Raw genomic sequence first — 18,323 nt, 5'->3', positions numbered from 1 at the left:
AATGGGAAATAAGGAGTTTTCCAGGCAAACAAAAGCTCAATGAGTTCATCACTACTAAATCAGTCTTGTAAGAAATGTTAAAGGGTGTTCTTCAAGCTGTAATGAAAGAATGTTAACTAGAAGGAAGACATACGAAAGTATAACCTCACCAACAAAGATAAACATTCAGTTAAAATCAGATTACTTTTTTGTTGCAATGGTAATGGGTAAATCACTTTTAACTTTAGAATAAAGGTTAAAGAACAGAACATTAAAGTAACTATTAAAAAATTTATTGGATTCACAATGTAAAAAGATGTAAACTGTGACACCAAAAACATAACATGAAGGGGTAGGCATTTGAAGATATTATCTACTTAAAGTAAACTGTTGTACATAAAAGATACTTTATATAAACTTCATGGTTACCATAAAACAAAAGACTATACTAAATACACAAAAGATAAAAAGAAAGGAATCAAAGAATACTATACCACAAAAATTATCAAATCTCAAAGAAACAGACCAAGACAGGGGGAAAGGAACAAAGGAACTACAAAACAGCCAGAAAACAATTAACAAAACGGCAATAATAAGTCCAAACTTAGGAACAACTATTTTCAATGTAAATAGACCCAATTTTCCAATCAAAAGCTATGGGAGGGGACATTCCTGGCAGTCCACGGTTAAGGCTCTATGCTTCCAATGTACGGGACACAGGCTCAATCCCTGGTTGGGGAACTAAGATCTCACATGCCTAGAGGCATGGCCAAAAAAAAACCACCTAGGTGTTATTGGGGTCTGTCCCTCAGGTGGCTGCCATGAAAATCTGGCTAGATGGATTTAAAAAAATATCCAACTACATACTGCCTACAGGAGACTCACCTAAGCTTTAAAGAACTTCCATAGAATGAAAACAAAGGGATAGAAAAATATATTTTATGCAAGAAAAAAAAAAAAACCTAACAAAGAATAGCTGTACTCATATCATACAAAATAGACTTTAAGCCAAAAGCTGTAAGAGAAAAATAAGGTCACTACATATAAGGTCAATGTACCAAGAGGATGTAACAATTTCAACTATTCCAACCCCAATATAGGAAAACCTAAATGTGTCAGTACATGCTCCAGTTGCTCAGCTGTGTCCAACTCTTTGCGACCCCATGAACTATACCCATCAGACTCCTCTGTCCATGGATTTTCCAGGCAAAAATACTGGAGTGGATTCGCATCTCTGGTGTCTCTTGCACTATAGGTGGGTTTTATTACCACTAGCACCACCTGGAAAGCATGTAAATACATAAAGCTAATACTAACAAATCTGAAGGGAAAATTACACAGCAATACAATAATAACAATGAACTTCAATATCCGACTCTCAACAATGGCTAGATCATCCAGATGGAAATAATCACTAAAAAAGAACATTAGACTTATACTAGACCTTACATATTAGGCCTTACACAAGATTGGAAGAGCAAGTTTCATTCCAACTTCAAAGAAAGGCAATACCAAAGAATGTTCAAACTACTGCACAATTGTGCTCATTTACATGTTGGCAAAATAATGCTCAAAAATCCTTCAAGCTAGGTTTCAACAGTATGTGAACCAAGAACTTCCAGGTGTACAAGCTGAATTTAGAAAAGGCAGAGGAACCAGAGATCCAATTGCCAATATCCACTGGATAACAGACAAAGCAAGCAGATTCTAAAAACATATCTACTTATGCTTCATTGACTATGCTGAAACCTTTGACTATCTGGATCACAACAAACAGGAATACCAGATCATCTTATTCATATGCAGGTCAAGAAGCACACTTAGAATCAAATATGGAATAATGGGACTGGTTCAAAATTGGGAAAGGAGTATGTGAAGGCTGTACACCGTCACCCTGCTTATTTAACTTATATGCAGAGAATTTAATGCAAAATGCCACACCGGATGAACCACAAGCTGGAATCAAGATGAGAGGGAGCAATATCAACAACCTCAGATAGGCAGATGATACCACTCTAATGGTAGAAAGTGAAGAGGAACTACAGAGCCTCTTGATGAAAGAGGGGAGTGAAAAAGGTGGCTTAAAATTCAACATTGAAAATGCTAAGATAATGGCATCTGGTCCCATCACTTCATGCCAAATAGATGGGGGAAAAAGTGGAAACAGTGACAAACTTATTTTCTTGGGCTCCAAAATCACTGCAGATGGTGACTGCAGCCATAAATTTAAAAGACACTTGCTCCTTAGAAGAAAAGATATGACAAACCTAGACAGCATATTAAAAAGCAGAGACATCTCTTTGCTGACAAATGTTTGCACAGTCAAAACTATAGTTTTTACAGAACTCATGTATGGATATGAAAGTTGGACTGTAAGAAGGCTGAGCCCTGAGGAATTGATGTTTTTGAATTATGATGCTGGAGAAGACTCTTAAGAGTCCCTTGGACTGCAAGGAGATCAAACCAGTCAATTCTAAGGGAAATCAACCCTGAATATTCCTTGGAAGGACTGATGCTGAAGCTCTAATACTTTGGCCACCTGATGCAAAGAGCCAACCATCGGAAAAGACCCTGATGTTGGGAAAGACTGAGGGCAAGAGGAGAAGGGGGTGAGAGAAGATGAGATGGTTGGATGACATCAGTGACTCAGTGGACATTAATTTGAGCAAACTCTGGGAGATAGTGAAGGACAGGGAACCCTGGAGTGCTGCAGTTCATTGGGTCACCAACAGTCAGACAGGAGTTAAAAACTGAACACCACATTAGATCAGATGAACTTCAGTAGATATTTACAGAACATTCCTTTTAACAGTACTAGAATAAACATTCTTCTCAAGAATCCATAGAAAATTATCTAGGATAAATCATATGCAAGGTCACAAAATAAGTCTTAATAATTAAAAATTAAATCATTTCAAGCATCTTTTCTGACCACAATATGAAACTACAAAACTGAAATTGAAAAATTCTTAAAATATATATTAAGTCATGTGCTCCAGAAAAACTGTGAACAATTCAAAAGAGACATCAAAAAAATGACACAAACAAAATGGAAATATAATATACCAAAGCTTATGGAATGTAGCAAAAATAGTTCTAAGAAGGACACTTATTGTGATAAACACCTACATTAAGGGGAAAAAAACATCTCAAACAAACTAACACTACACCTCAAGGTACAAAGCGAATGTACTTCAATATACTAAAGGCCATAAAAAACAAGTCCACAGCAAACATCATACCTAACAGTGAAATGCTGAAAGCTTTTCTTCTAAGATCAGGAATAACACATGGATGCCCACTGTTCAATTTTATTCATAATGAGCCAAGAATATACACCGTGTAAAGGACAGTCATGTCAGTAAATTGGGAATACTGGACAGTCACAGGTAATATACAAATATCAACTCTGGATGGATTAAAGACCTGAATATAAGATCTGAAATCATAATTCTCCTAGAAGAAAACACAGAAGGTAGACTCCTTGGCAGTAATATTTATTTGATACCCAAAGCAAATACAACAAAAGGAAAACTAAACAAAACAAGTAAGACTACATCTAACTAAAAGTTTCTGCTCAACAATGAAAAAAATCAACAAAGTGAAAGTCAACCTATAAAATGAGAGAAAATATTTGCAAACCACATATCCAATAAGGGGTTGATATTCCAAATATACATGGAAGTCACAGAACTGAAGAGCAAAAATATAATAACAATTTTAAAATGAAGGATGTAAGTAGACATTTCTTTCAGAGAAGACATAATAAAAATAGCCAATGAGTATATAAAAAGGTGTTCCACATCTTTAATCATGAGGAAAATGCACAATCAAAAGCACAATGAGCTATCATCCCACACCTATTAGGACTTATACCTATTATCAAAAAGACCAGAAATAACAAAAAGTGGGCAAGGATAAAGAAAAAAGGGAATCCTTATATTGATACTACTGGTAGGCATGTAAACTGGTACAACCAGCATGAAAAATAATATGGAGGTTCCTCCAGAAATTAAAAATGTAACTGTCATATCACCTAATAATCCCACTTTTGGGTACATAGCCAAAGGAAAAAAATTCACATAAAATTTCACAAAATATCATCTCAAAGAGTTATCTATACTATGTTTATAGCATCATTATTCACAATAGCCAAGATATGCAAACAACCTTAGTTGTTCAATGACATGAATGGATAAAGAAAATACAGGCTGTGTATGTATATATATATGTGTGTATATATACATACATATTTGATGCAATATTACTGACCCTTATGAAAGAAGAAATTCTTGTCATTTGTTACAACATGTATGAACCTGGAGGACTAAGTGATATAAGCAATATAAGCCAGGCAGAAAGCCAAATCAATCATGGTTTCATTTATATATGAAATCTGAAAGACAATAAAGTCAAGATCATAGAAACAGAATACAGTGGTTGTTGGGGACTTAGGGGTGGGAGAAATAGTGAGCATTGGTAAAATGTACAAGCTTCCAATTGGAACAATAAAGTCTGAGAAGTTAATGTATAACATGGTGATTATAGCAGGCAACACCCTATTTATTGTACAATTAAAATTCGTGAAGAGAGTAAAATTTAAATGCTCTCTCACACAAAAATACAAAAAATAAGTATGTTAGGTAATGGTGTTCTGATTAACTCAATGGGGGGAATACTTTTATGTTATATACATATATCAAATCGTATTAAATATCACTTACCATTTCAATTGTAAATTACAACTCCATAAAGTTGGGAAAAACTTCAGGAATATAGATTTCTTAAACAGTATCAAACAAAAGTAGCAGCAACTAGCACAACTACTAATCCCTTATGATTCTACAGGCAACAGAGAGCATTTCCTGGTCCACTGACATCATTTCCCTACACATCAACAAACCTGAAGACAGACTTACACTCCTGTCAGTGCTGGGGCTGCTCCTCTGTCCTTTCCTGCTGCTGCTGCTGCTGCTAAGTCGCTTCAGTCGTGTCCGACTCTGTGCTACCCCAGAGACGGCAGCCCATCAGGCGCCCCCACCCCTGGGATTCTCCAGGTAAGAACACTGGAGTGGGTTGCCATTTCCTTCTCCAATGCAGTGAAAGTGAAAAGTGAAAGTGAAGTCACTCAGTCATGTCCAACCCTCAGCAACCCCACGGACTGCAGCCCACCAGGCTCCTCCGTCCATGGGTGTTTCCAGGCAAGAGAACTGGAGTGGGTTGCCATTGCCTTCTCCCTGTCCTTTCCTACTCAAATTCAAAAGGGTTAACAAAGTGGAAGTCATGGTTAACTGAAATTTATGCAACACTCACATGGAACCAACATAGGAGGGAGGATCCAGAGAGTGATCCTTTTCTAATTTCCCCAATTTGGCTATTTTTATGGGTTTTGCTATTACTTATTTTAAAATAAACTGAAAGAGTTACTATCTGTATGCCTACATCTCAAAAAAAAATCATTAAATTCTATGTTCCTTCAACACTGTCAAACACAAGAGATTGCCAAATAACTCAAATAGGATCACGTCTATCTAAAATAACACTATCACATCTTTATTGTTATATTCTCTCATTTTTGTGACTTCTTTCACTCATTCCTTCATAAATGTGTCTATTTCACAAACCAATGAAACTCATTTTCCGACACTGCAGGATAAGACAAGGTGATAGAAAAAAAATCCCTGTCAAGTAGGAGCTCATTATATACATTTCAGGAAAAAGAGACAGCATAAGATATAAATCAGAATTGGTACATGTATTAATAATGATACAATTACAAATTTATCATATATGAAACAAATAGCCAGTCCAGGTTTGATGCACGATACTGGATGCTTGGTGCTGGTGCACTGAGACAACCCAGAAGGATGGTACAGGGAGGGAGGAAGGAGGGGGCTCAGTATGGGGAACACATGTACACCTGTGGCAGATTCATGTTGATGTGTGGCAAAACCAATACAATACTGTAAAGTAATTAACCTCCAATTAAAATGAGTAAATTTCTTTTTTTTAAAAAGAGTAAATTGGGAAGCTAAAGCAAATAGGACTCAATACATGCAGCTATTTACATTAAGGCACACTGAACAATCCTGAGATACTTCAGATTTGAAAACAGCGTTCTCATGCCCAACTTACCATTTTATCATGATCCATTCTCATACTCTCTCCAAACAGCATTTTATCCACTAAGAGAAGGGGATTTGGGTAGGAATTATGAATTCACATTATAAATGTCAGTAACTATGCATCAACTAGACAATTTAACAGGACTCTGATTGAAGCTATCACTACTATTGCCATCCCAAAGTGAATCAACAGGAATACTTTTTCTGAAGGTAATAAGGTCAGAAGAATTCTTAAACTTACTCAGAACAGCTGAGTAAGTCAAAAGTAAAATAAGAAGAGGGAAATCTCCTGTTTTGGTGTCCTTCTAGAAATCAACAATCTCTGACAACTTGGTCAGATTGCTGCCGACAGGGCACTTTTCCCATCTTCACAATCACCATAAAGGTGAATTTTCTTATTCTTTTGGACACTGTGAACCTGACAGCAATGTGGCAAAAAGCTCAAATTCAATCCCCATTTTCTTTTCTTTATTATCTTTCTTGGTCTCTTATTTAAGACAAAGATTTTTCTTCCCTGCCTATCAATAGTCTGTATACATTTGTTCAGCACTCCTCAAATTTCAACACTAAACAAATGAACTGGAACTGGGTCACAAAGATGAATATAAATATCTTACTTGGAGAAAACACCCATACACTTCATGGGATACAGATACAAAAGGGAAGGACTTTTTAAAGTTAGGAAGTTCAAAGATATAAATATAAATATTAGAAGTTCTCACTGAAATCAGCCATAGAGACCATACTGTATTGTTCCTTTTCATGACTGACAACCATCAATAACAGACTACATGCTACAATTTACTGTCTTAGTATTGATCTGTTCACAGTCCCTCCTCAAGACCAGCTTCTCACTTTCAAGCAAACTTTAAAACTAGAAAAGTTTATATTACAGAGAAAATGAATATTTTTAGGGATATTATATACTACTTAAAAGGAGCAATATTACAAAATATGTTGATCCTATCCAGAGGAAAAAGTCTACCATCTATAAAGCTTCCTCTTTGGAAGAGTTGGATTGTTTTTGTTTGAAAGAACATGGTAGGAAAAAAAACACAGGATACCTCTTGGTACATGCTACAGAAGCAGAAAGGAAAAAAACAAAAGGCTGCATTATACTACTCCACAGCAATGAATGGGGATTTTAACTCTACCTGCATAAAGTCTAATTCAGCAGATGCTCGATTCCCTAATATTAAATCTGTACTTGTGCATTCCTACTCAGCATAAGTATCTAGCATACAATATCTATGATTTCCTCATCCATCACTATCATACTCCCAAAAACATTCTCAAAGAGCTGCCTCATGTGGGGTTCTCTATAAACTCTTACTTTCCTCGCCCTTTAAGTGACTGGCTAAATCATCAAACTTTCATTCATCCAAGCACGAAAGTACTTTAAACACCACAGTTACAATTATACACCTGTTATATGGTAGACTCTATGAGATAATAAATGGAAAGCAAAATATTAATAGGAAAACATCCCTGTCAAAAGGAGCTCAATATTTCTAGTCTACTTAAGCAGATACAACAATAAAACAAAATCTAGTAATGAAATGTTAAGAGACCTAATAAAGCATGCTGTGTATTAAATGGTAGTAATTTAGACAGTTTGGGCCAAAAAATTTCAGACTCATTTCTAAACCACTAGTTAGTAATACAATAAATTTCTGGAAATATTCCGGATTCAATTGGGAAAGATCATCATCCATAGTCCTGTCTGTTCGACATTAATCATGTTACTAACACTTACTGTCCTCTAGAACAGGAGTTCCCAACCTCTGAACTAGTACTTCCTGTCAGATTGGCATCAACATTAGATTAGAAATAGTGTACAATAAATGTAAAGCACTTGAAATCATCCTGAAACCGTCCCTCCAATCCTGGTCCATGGAAAAACTGTCTGCCATGAATAGGTCCCTGGTGCCAAAAAGGTTGGGGACTGCTGCTCTAGAATTATCATCTAAAAGGTGGGTTCAGGACACCTTAACCTTGGCCTTGTAGGTTTTCCCTTCAAAATTCTACCTTCTCTACATCCCATCTGACTTTGCTTCCTTGATTCCTAGCACCATCTTTTATTCACTTGGCCCTTACCCATTATTCCTTTTTCCAACAGTCTTTTCTCAGTATCTCACAGAAGTCACAATCTCTGAAACTACTGCACAGCCTTGCCTTGATGAGATATTCTTCCATTGCCAAAGGATACAGGAACAGATAGACACAAGTGGAACTGCAAGATTACAGTTGCATGAAGGTTATTATGGTAATACTGATGGCTTGTAATGAAGACAGTCAGTTCTATATGTATATAATATGGAATTCTGAAGGGATCTCAGCCTGTACAACCGACATACATCCTTACTTTATCATGATTCAAGCAACCAATTCACAAGATATCAGCATGTGTCTGTACCAGACTGACACTGGTACTACAGGGCAAACTGTTGACTCAGGGGGATCCTTTGAATTGGCCTTGACAATATTAAAATACTATTTACCTTTCTCTTTCCATATAGCACTTTTAGTAAACATCAGTGATCTTCTCTTACTTCATTTCCAAACTTAATTGTGCCTTTCAGTGCCATGCAAAGCTAACTGCTATCCCTGGTATTCCTTTTACAAATTCAATCTTTGTTTCTCTTCATGGACAATACAATCTTTTGGTCTTCAATGACTCTAGCCACTGTTGACAATCTCCTTTATTGGATGGCCCTCATTAACTCAATATCTAAATGCTAGCGCATACAAGGCACAGTCTTCAGTGAATACATTCCTATTCTTACATATACTTCATGACTAGATCTCCTCCTTCCTGTGGCCATAAGTAACAATCTTATATTGATTAATCCAAAGTAACATCTCAATCCCCAATTCCCCCCTAAGCCCCAGAGTACTATTTCTACCACAAAAACCAATAACTTAACCTGTGAGATTAATATGAATATAAGGCTGGCAAATGTATCTCTTTCTTATCATGCATTCAAGAAACCCAATGTTCTCTAGAATAGTAAATGGTGTTCATTCAGGTGCTAAGGCACTGATCTTATTTCTCCTATTTGAATTCTCTTCTGATCCCACCCAGAATCATTTAATATTTAATCAACACTTTCAAAACACATCCTAAATCTCAGTACTTCACAACACTTCCATGTCAACAAGCCTAGCACACCACCTTTCATGTGATTATTGAAATAACCATGTAATTTGCTTTATTTCCATTTTTTTAACCACAGTGATCTTCATGCTACCTACCATGCTTGAATACATAAAAATACAGAAGACCTAAGTACTGCAGAAGTCAAAATTTAAAACGTCTGAAAGACAAAAGCAGTCGGTATTAACTATTAATAAAATACAGCTACTGAACCATGCAATGACTCTTGCCTCAGGACTATGTGAGAACATTCTATCTTGAAAAATACTAAATGAGGCATTATGGGAGAAAATTTTTAGAGTCTATAATTCTTGAAAATAAATATTAAGACTTAATTATGGAAAAATTTTTTAAAAAGTCAACAGGATTTGTTTTATAATCCTATATGATGAATTCCCAAGGATATCTTAAACGGCCAAATAAATGTGGAGGCAGTATCTTCAACCAATTATATAGTCTGCCTTGAAATTAACTTAGTGTCCTATGTTTGTTAAACCAAATACCCCAAGAATCACAGTCGTGGAATTCTGCATAAATGATTTACCAGAGAGTAGTAAACATCAAGAGATATGGAGAGCTGAGAGGCTACGATCTTCTCCTTGAACTCTTCCTAGGACTAACTCATTCTGTACCGTATGGGAGGAAGAGGCTCTGCTGTGACTGGAGACTCAAGTAATTACTGGGCCTCTTTTTAATGAAGAGTCCCTGTGTGCTATGGTCACCCATGTGGTTTACTCTTCTTTGTATCTTCATTCCATGTTTTCAAGCAGCTACCTTGAAAAGTACCTTTCCTCATGAAAAAGATCCAGCCATGTTGCATCCCTGCCCTCTTCTCCAAGGTAAGCACATTGCATTTACTTTTAAATCAGAGAGAATGAATTCTCTTTGGGACTCCTCTTCATTTCTTCATGTATTAAAAACTGTTTGGTAGCACAGCTAACATCCCGGAGAATAATTAAATAGTAAAATGCTTTCCTGTTATCATTTCCTATTTAATTTTTAAAAACTCCCTTCATTCTATGGAAATGTTAAGGTTTTGCTACATTGAGGCTGAATCTATGAATTTGGTAAAAAAAAAAAAAATGGAAGAGGATGTATTTTAGTCAACCAGATTTCAAATTTTCCAAGATACTCTTGTTATAGGTTTGAAAGCCCCATATTTACATTAAAATAATAACAAAATGTCCTTAGTCCCTGGACTGTCTTCAACTGTTTCTCCTTTAGATGACAATTTTCTTTACTGGTAATTCATTTGCCTGTTTATTTTGCACATTCTTTTAGCTCATACTTCATTTGTTTACAATCAGTAATTTGGCTTCCCTTCCATATTCCCTAAAAACACAAAAGGACACTTACTTACTGAGCCTCTGCTTTAAGACTGTCATCAGAGACTAAGCACAAAGTTAGAAACAGAGAGCAGGGAATACTCATGTCACCATTTTAACCAATGCCTTAGGTCATGATACCTCTGCATATATACTGCATTGGTCTACAATTTATAAATCAGTATGACATTTCCATTCCTGACTTGTGCCTCAGCACCAAATAATTAGATTTTGAAACTCATCATATTCAGGATGATTTAAGAACATTACATTAATTCAACCAGGCCATTTTTCAAAACTCAGAATATCTTTATTCTGGCATAAAATTTGGAATTATGACTGGTAGATTGCTTATAGTTCCTTGGTTACTTACAGGGAACATAGAATTTAGCGACATACAGATTTTAGCCAACATAATCACTGTAGCAATCTATACACAGTATCACAGAGGACTGGAGTTCACTTGCCATCAGGCTCAGACACTAGATTAGGTTATGAAAGCCTAACAAAGCAAACAAAAGTAGGGAGGAACACTGGGAATGTACCGTCTATATGGAATATTGATCTATAGCAAATCTGAACCTGGACTCCTCAGTCAGTTCAAGAAAACAGGTGAACATCTTGAATGTAACAGAGGATCCTTTCCTAGGTCCTCAAAGGTGGAGAAATTACAGAAAGAAATATTTTAGAAATGGTGAAATCTGAATATAGACTGTGTCTTAGTGTAATATATTTGTACTACTGATCAATTTCATGATTTTGTGAAACGTACCAAGGTTAATTTAAAAGGATGCCCTGGATCTTACAAAGTGAATGCTGAAGTATTTGGGGTTATTTAGGCATCGTGGACAGGGAGGCCTGGCGTGCTGTGATTCATGGGGTCGCAAAGAGTCGGACACGACTGAGCGACTGAATTGAACTGAGGCATATCTGGAACTTACTCATAAGGGATTCTTAATATAAGAACAATAATTGGGCAGGTAGAAAGTTAAAGAAACAGGGAAGGAGAGATGGGATGAAGGGCGGAAAAACTAGAAAAAGAACAAAACAATGTAGAAAAAATCAGGGTGAAGTGTATATGGAGGTTCTTTATAGAGCTATGCAATTTTAAATGTAAAATTATTTCAAAAATAAATTCAGAAAAAATAAACACTGGTATAAGATATATTTAGGAAGTTTGTGAACCCCCATGAAGCACTACATTTAGAAGAGGTCAATTGTTTCTACCTCTGACAACTCTTGTGAATAGAATTGTCCCTATTTGTTTTTTTTATTCATGGCCACTTACTATTTACATTTAAGTTAAAAATACTATCTTCACCTATTAGTTTGGCTAAAATGTTAAAGGACTGATAATATCCACCATGTACAGTTTTTATGGAAATTAGCACTACCATTTCTCCATTTATGTTTGTTGTCCTAGAAAACACTTCAAGAGCAAATTTACAATATCTACTAAAACTAAAATATGCAGAATTGATGGTCTAACAATTCCACATCTAAAAATCTATCACAGAATTAGACCAATTTTTATATATAAAATTATATACATGACAGAATGTATGCAACAATACAACAAAGTTGTATTTATATGCATTTATATGTACTTATATGTTTTATATGCAACAATAAAAACAAAGTTAACCTGCAATTCCAAATAAAGAAATGGAAAATTAATTATAATATGTACTTATATAGCCAGTGGAAACTCTGCAGATAATTTCTATTCATTGGTTTGGAAAATTTCTGCAAAATATTAAAGAAAAAATAAAGTTGTAAAACAACAAATATCATAATGATGGCATACCTATAAAGTAAACTCAACATAAACTTATATAAATTTAGACAAATTACTGGCCTCTATACCACAAACAGTCAACTCTTATCACTCCTAGAAAGTAGGAATGTAGGATGAAGGATAAATGACTGCAGTCTAAGTTGTTTAATAACCCTTCGTTCTTGGATGCCCAGTTTCAACACACTAGGTATCAGGCTTGTACAGTGACAGAAGTTGGGCAATGCAGTTAGTAGTTCCCTGATAAGACAGTGCATCTGATTTTCCAGAAGTAGACAAACCTTTCCGTAAACACAACTATCTATATTAAGCCCACTTAGGTAAACATCAGAGTGATATGGACTTAAAGGAAAACCTCATGTGTTTTTTCTAGTCCAGTCCCAAAGAAGAAAATGCCAGTATAGCCAAGAAAATTATGGAACTAGTTTTCCACAAGACTGCATTATCATGGCTCAAAATGTCAACACAAGGATCTAGCTCTCCTTATACAACCAGAGTTGTGATGGGATCAAGATCTTAAATTCATGTATGGGAAAGATGACAACTATAATTAAGAATCAGATCCTGTTCTAGATGAGACCTAGTAGACTCAATAAAGAGGAAAACAGGAGAGGTTTTACAGATAATACAAATATTTTAACAAGATCTTGTTTGGACCCCTCTAATAACTGTGAGCTTCTGATTGCAATAAGAAACAAAGTATCTCATAAATGATACCAAAACTGGCACATGGGAGGCGCTGGGCTCGAGAGAAAGCCTGGCTATCACCTGGGACAAGACTAAGGAGTCCATAGGGTTGCATTAATTACATTTATCAGACACAAATCTCACATTTGTAAAGTAAAACATGGATAAAAAATCCAACAATGTAGATACAACAATAAAGAAAAACACAAGATAAATTCAGAGCACAGAGAAGTACAAACAACACTTCAGGCAATTACTTCTCGAAAGCATGCCAATTCTATTCCTGAGTATACATATATAAAAGTTGTGCCCTTTGGGATACAAAGATGCAATAATGTCCAAAAGGGGGAAATAATGACAACATTTGAGTGCTGTGGATGGAACCACTGCAGAAGATATCTATGATCCTCTTGTCCACATGTTCACCACCTGGGAGAGTACAGAGGGAGAGATTGCAAATGAAAATGAACATCAGGTTATCACACAGCCAGGCCTCATGACAGATGAGTATCATCTTTATGTCAAGACTTAGCTGGTACTCCATGGAAAACAACTCCCATCATCCTAACTACAGAAATCTATCTCCTGGCTGCAAACACCAGGTATAAGTACAAAAATGATGAAACTGTAATTTTCTTTCCTCAGCTCATTTACTGAGACCCTGGTACCCATCTTGTATTCAAAATTATTTCCTTGCCATGTATTCTTTGAAATATCATTTCCAATGTAACTTCTTACTGCTAATTTATAGACCAGTTCAAAGTTAAAAATAAAATAAAAAGACAATGGCACAACCAAAAGGTAATTATGTGCTCTATGAATTCCTTAGTATTTCATGGAAATCTCTCCAAAATCAAAACCCATTATCACAATATCCACATTCTCCCTGCTGGTGCAACTTCTGATGGTCGTAACTACAAGAAAACTCTTTGTATTTTAACTAGTGACTTCATTAAGTGTTTTTCACTAACAAGAGACAACTCAAAAATCTGACGTTAAACTTAAAAAATCACAAAGATCACTCACTTAGAGCCAGACATCCTGGAATGTGAAGTCAAGTGGGCCTTAGAAAGCATCACTATGAACAAAGCTAATGGAGGTGATGGAATTCCAGTTGAGCTATTTCAAATCCTGAAAGATGACGATGTGAAAGTGCTGCACTCAATATGCCCAACAATTTGAAAAACTCAGCAGTGGCCACAGGACTGGAAAAGGTCAGTTTTCATTCCAATCCCAAAGAAAGGCAATGGCAAAGAATGCTCAAACTACTGCACAATTGCACTCACTTAACACACTAGTAAAGTAATGCTTAAAATTCTCCAAGCCAGGCTTCAGCAATACGTGAACCATCAACTTCTAGATGTTCAAGCTGGTTTTAGAAAAGGCAGAGGAACCAGAGAACAAATTGCCAACATCCGCTGGATCATGGAAAAAGCAAGAGAGTTCCAGAAAAACATCTATTTCTGCTTTGTTGACTATGCCAAAGCCTTTGACTGTGTGGATCACAATAAACTGTGGAAAATTCTGAAAGAGATGGGAATACCAGACCACCTGACCTGCCTCTTGAGAAACCTATATGCAGGTCAGGAAGCAACAGTTAGCACTGGACATGAACAACAAACAGGTTACAAACAGGAAAATGAGTACATCAAGGCTGTATATTGTCACTCTGCTTATTTAACTTATATGCAGAGTACATCATGAGAAACACTGGGCTGGAGGAAGCACAAGCTGGAATCAAGACTGCCAGGAGAAATATCAAGAACCTCAGATATGCAGATGACACCAACCTTAAGGCAGAAAGGGAAGAGGAACTAAAAAGCCTCTTGATGAAAGTGGAAGAGGAGAGTGAAAAAGTTGGCTTAAAGCTCAACATTCAGAAAATAAAGATCATGGCATCTGGTCCCATCACTTCATGGGAAATAGACAGGGAAACACTGGAAACAGTGTCAGACTTTATTTTTCTGGGTTCCAAAATCACTGCAGGTGGTGATTGCAGCCAGGAAATTAAGATGCTTATTCCTTGGAAGGAAAGTTATGACCAACCTAGATGGCATATTAAAAAGCAGAGATGTTACTTTGCCAACAAAGGTCCGTCTAGTCAAGGCTATGGTTTTTCCAGTGATCATGTATGGATGTGAGAGTTGGACTGTGAAGAAGGCTGAGCACCGAAGAATTGATGCTTTTGAACTGTGGTGTTGGAGAAGACTCTTGAGAGTCCCTTGGACTGCAAGGAGATCCAACCAGTATATTCTAAAGGACATCTGTCCTGGGTGTTCTTTGGAAGGACTGATGCTAAAGCTGAAACTCCAACACTCTGGCCACCTCATGCGAAGAGTTGACTCATTGTAAAAGACTCTGATGCTCGGAGGGTTTGGCAGCAGGAGAAGGGGACAATGGAGGATGAGATGGCTGGATGGCGTCACCGACTCGATGGACATGAGTTTGAGTGAACTCCAGGAGTTGGTGATGGATAGGGAGGCCTGGCATGCTGCGATTCATGGGGTCGCAAAGAGTCAGACACGAGTGAGCAACTGAACTGAACTGAAATAAATTAATAAATTTGCCAAACTAAGCTAAAAGTAGCCTAGATAAAAATGTATTTCCAGTTTGGATTCAGATTTCTTCCAACTATCACAGTTATCTTTGGAACAACTAATAAATTTACATGGGGATTTATTTTAAAATATATTAAAGGATTCTAGTTAATACTAGGGATATGAAATTGTAGTTATTTAAAAATGTGTTCTGTACACATACATAGGGCCAAAGTATCGCTGTATTTCTAATTTTGAAAATTTGGCAATATTCTGACAACTATTAGTTCTAGTTGCTAAATATGTGAAAGTTTATTATGCTCTCTTCTGTCTTTGAAACTTTTTATAACAAAAACTGGATAGCTCTCAAAAAGCTACCCAGAGAATTACCATGCAATTTTAGTTCTAAGTATCTACCCAAAAGATATGAAAACAGAGACTCAGACATTTCTATACCAGTGTTCATAGAATCATTGTTCAATGTGGATAGCCACTAGCCCTATTATTCAAAGCAAAAGAGCGGAAACACCCAAGTTCATCAACAGAAAATATGTGGTTTACCCACAGGAAGCCATAAAAAGAAAAACGAAGTTCTGATACATATCTTGCTCTTGAATCTTACTTCCCTTAAGGAACCAGGGATCCTAGGAGAAATGGTAGGTTTCACACCGGGGTTAAGATAAGAACAAAATGAACCTGGATACTGTTACTAGAGAAAGGATAGGGACACGTTGAAAAGACAGAGGCCAAATGTGGGATAATTCAGGGGGAAAAAAAAAAAGGTAGTGTAGTGGAGATCCATCTTTATCTATAGGGTAAAGAAAATATCCATGAGTCTACACTGAAATGAATAACTGAAAAACTGAATGGGGGAGAATGGACAACTCCCAATCAGACAACTTCACATAATAAAATGTAGGCACAGAGGAAACCAGAATTGAATGACACATGTACCCCAATGTTCATCACAGCACAGTTTACAATAGCCAAGACATGAAAGCAACCTAGAGGTCCAAGAGCAGACGGATGGATAAGACTGTTGTGGTATGTATACACAATGAAATATTACTCAGCTATTAAAAAGAACACATTTGAATCAGTTCTAATGAGGTGGATGAAACTGGAGCCTATTATACAGAATGAAGTAAGTCAGAAAGAAAAACACCAATACAGTATACTAACACATATATATGGAATTTAGAAAGATGCTAACAATGACCCTATATGCGGGACAGCAAAAGAGACACAGATGTAAAGAACAGTCGTTTTTGATTCTGTGGGAGAAGGCGAGGGTGAGATGATTTGAGAGGGTAGTGTTGAAATGTGTATATTATCATATGTGAAGTGGATCGCTGGTCCAGGGTTGATGTATGAGACAGGGTGCTCAGGGCTGGTGCAATGGGATGACCCAGAGGGATGGGATGGGGAGGGAGGAAGGAAAGGGGGCTCAGGATGGGGACACATGTACACCCATGGCTGATTCATGTCAATGTATGGTAAGAACCACTACAATACTGTAAAGTAGTTAGCCTCCAATTAAAATAAATAAATTAAAAAAATAAAATTAAAATGTAGACTTGACAGATTTTCTTAAAATTATGATTTGACAAGAAACTTCAATACAAAATTAGCATATCAAAGTATGAGTACTGGCATTATCTTTCACAAAATATACTTATTAATTATAACAGTAAGTAAGCAAAGCTACATCACTAGTCATAAGGCACTATCAACATTTGTTGTTAGTTAGAACATCTGACTCTCTTGTGACTCCATGGACTGTAGCCCACCAAGCTCCTGTCCATTGGATTTCTTCAGCAAGAATACTGGAGTGGGGTGCCATGTCCTCCTCCAGGGGGTCTTTCAGACCCAGGAATCCAACCCAAGTCTCCTAACTGGCAGGCAGATTCTTTACCACTGAGCCACTAGGGAAGCCCACTGTCAACATTATATGATCCCTAGTGATTTCCTTGGAGAAGGAAATGGCAACCCATTCCAGTGTTCCTGCCTGGAGAAGCCCAGGGACAGGGGAGCCTGGTGGGAGGCCGTGGGGTCACACAGAGTTGGACACGAGTGAAGCAACTTAGCAGCTAGCAGCAGCAAGCAGGGATGAACTGAGAACTACATCACTTCCATAGTATTTTTGCCAAGTGTATAATTTCAAACTCAAAGGAAAGAAAAATAAGCACACAAACCCAGATGCACATGGTTCAGGTATTTTGTAGTTTCTCCAAGTGTTAAAAATCAAGAAAATCAAACTAAACAGCCATCCCAAATGAGAGATTAAGCAGATTTTGACAACTACATGCAACGTTGGATACCACTTTAGATGTATAAAATTATCAGTTGATAATTACACATCAATAGACATTTACTGTTTTTTATAACTATATACTGCAATGAAAGATGTTTAGATAAGTAGTTGGAAAATATTAAAAACACAAATGAACAACAACAAAAGCCTATGTAGTAACAAAGCAACATTCGTGGAGGTATTAAGTCATATATCAATATAGAATTAGAAACTAAATAAGGCTAGTATTTCCTGTTTCCAGTCTACATGAAAAAACAGAACAGTTTTGACAGAGCTAGTAAAGCAAACACAAAATAAAGTTCTGTGTTTAGGACTATCTTCTCAGAAAGTGTCAATAAAATAACAATGGCTATAATAGAGGAGAGATAATATAAAAATAAACAAATTGTAGTTCACATATTCAT

The 18,323-nt window shown here is 36.5% G+C and overlaps 1 protein-coding gene across 1 annotated transcript in view; it reads right to left on the bottom strand.

Moving 5' to 3' along the window:
• LOC102188534 overlaps positions 1-18,323 on the bottom strand; it is a 147,744-nt gene that overhangs the window by 128,670 nt on the left and 751 nt on the right. The gene's annotated exons all lie outside the window — the stretch shown is intronic.

The sequence above is a fragment of the Capra hircus genome, chromosome 21 (assembly GCF_001704415.2).
Source record: "Capra hircus breed San Clemente chromosome 21, ASM170441v1, whole genome shotgun sequence".
Classification (NCBI taxonomy): domain Eukaryota; kingdom Metazoa; phylum Chordata; class Mammalia; order Artiodactyla; family Bovidae; genus Capra; species Capra hircus.
The sequence above is the reverse complement of the archived record's forward strand: the minus strand, read 5'-3'. Positions and strand labels throughout refer to the sequence as shown.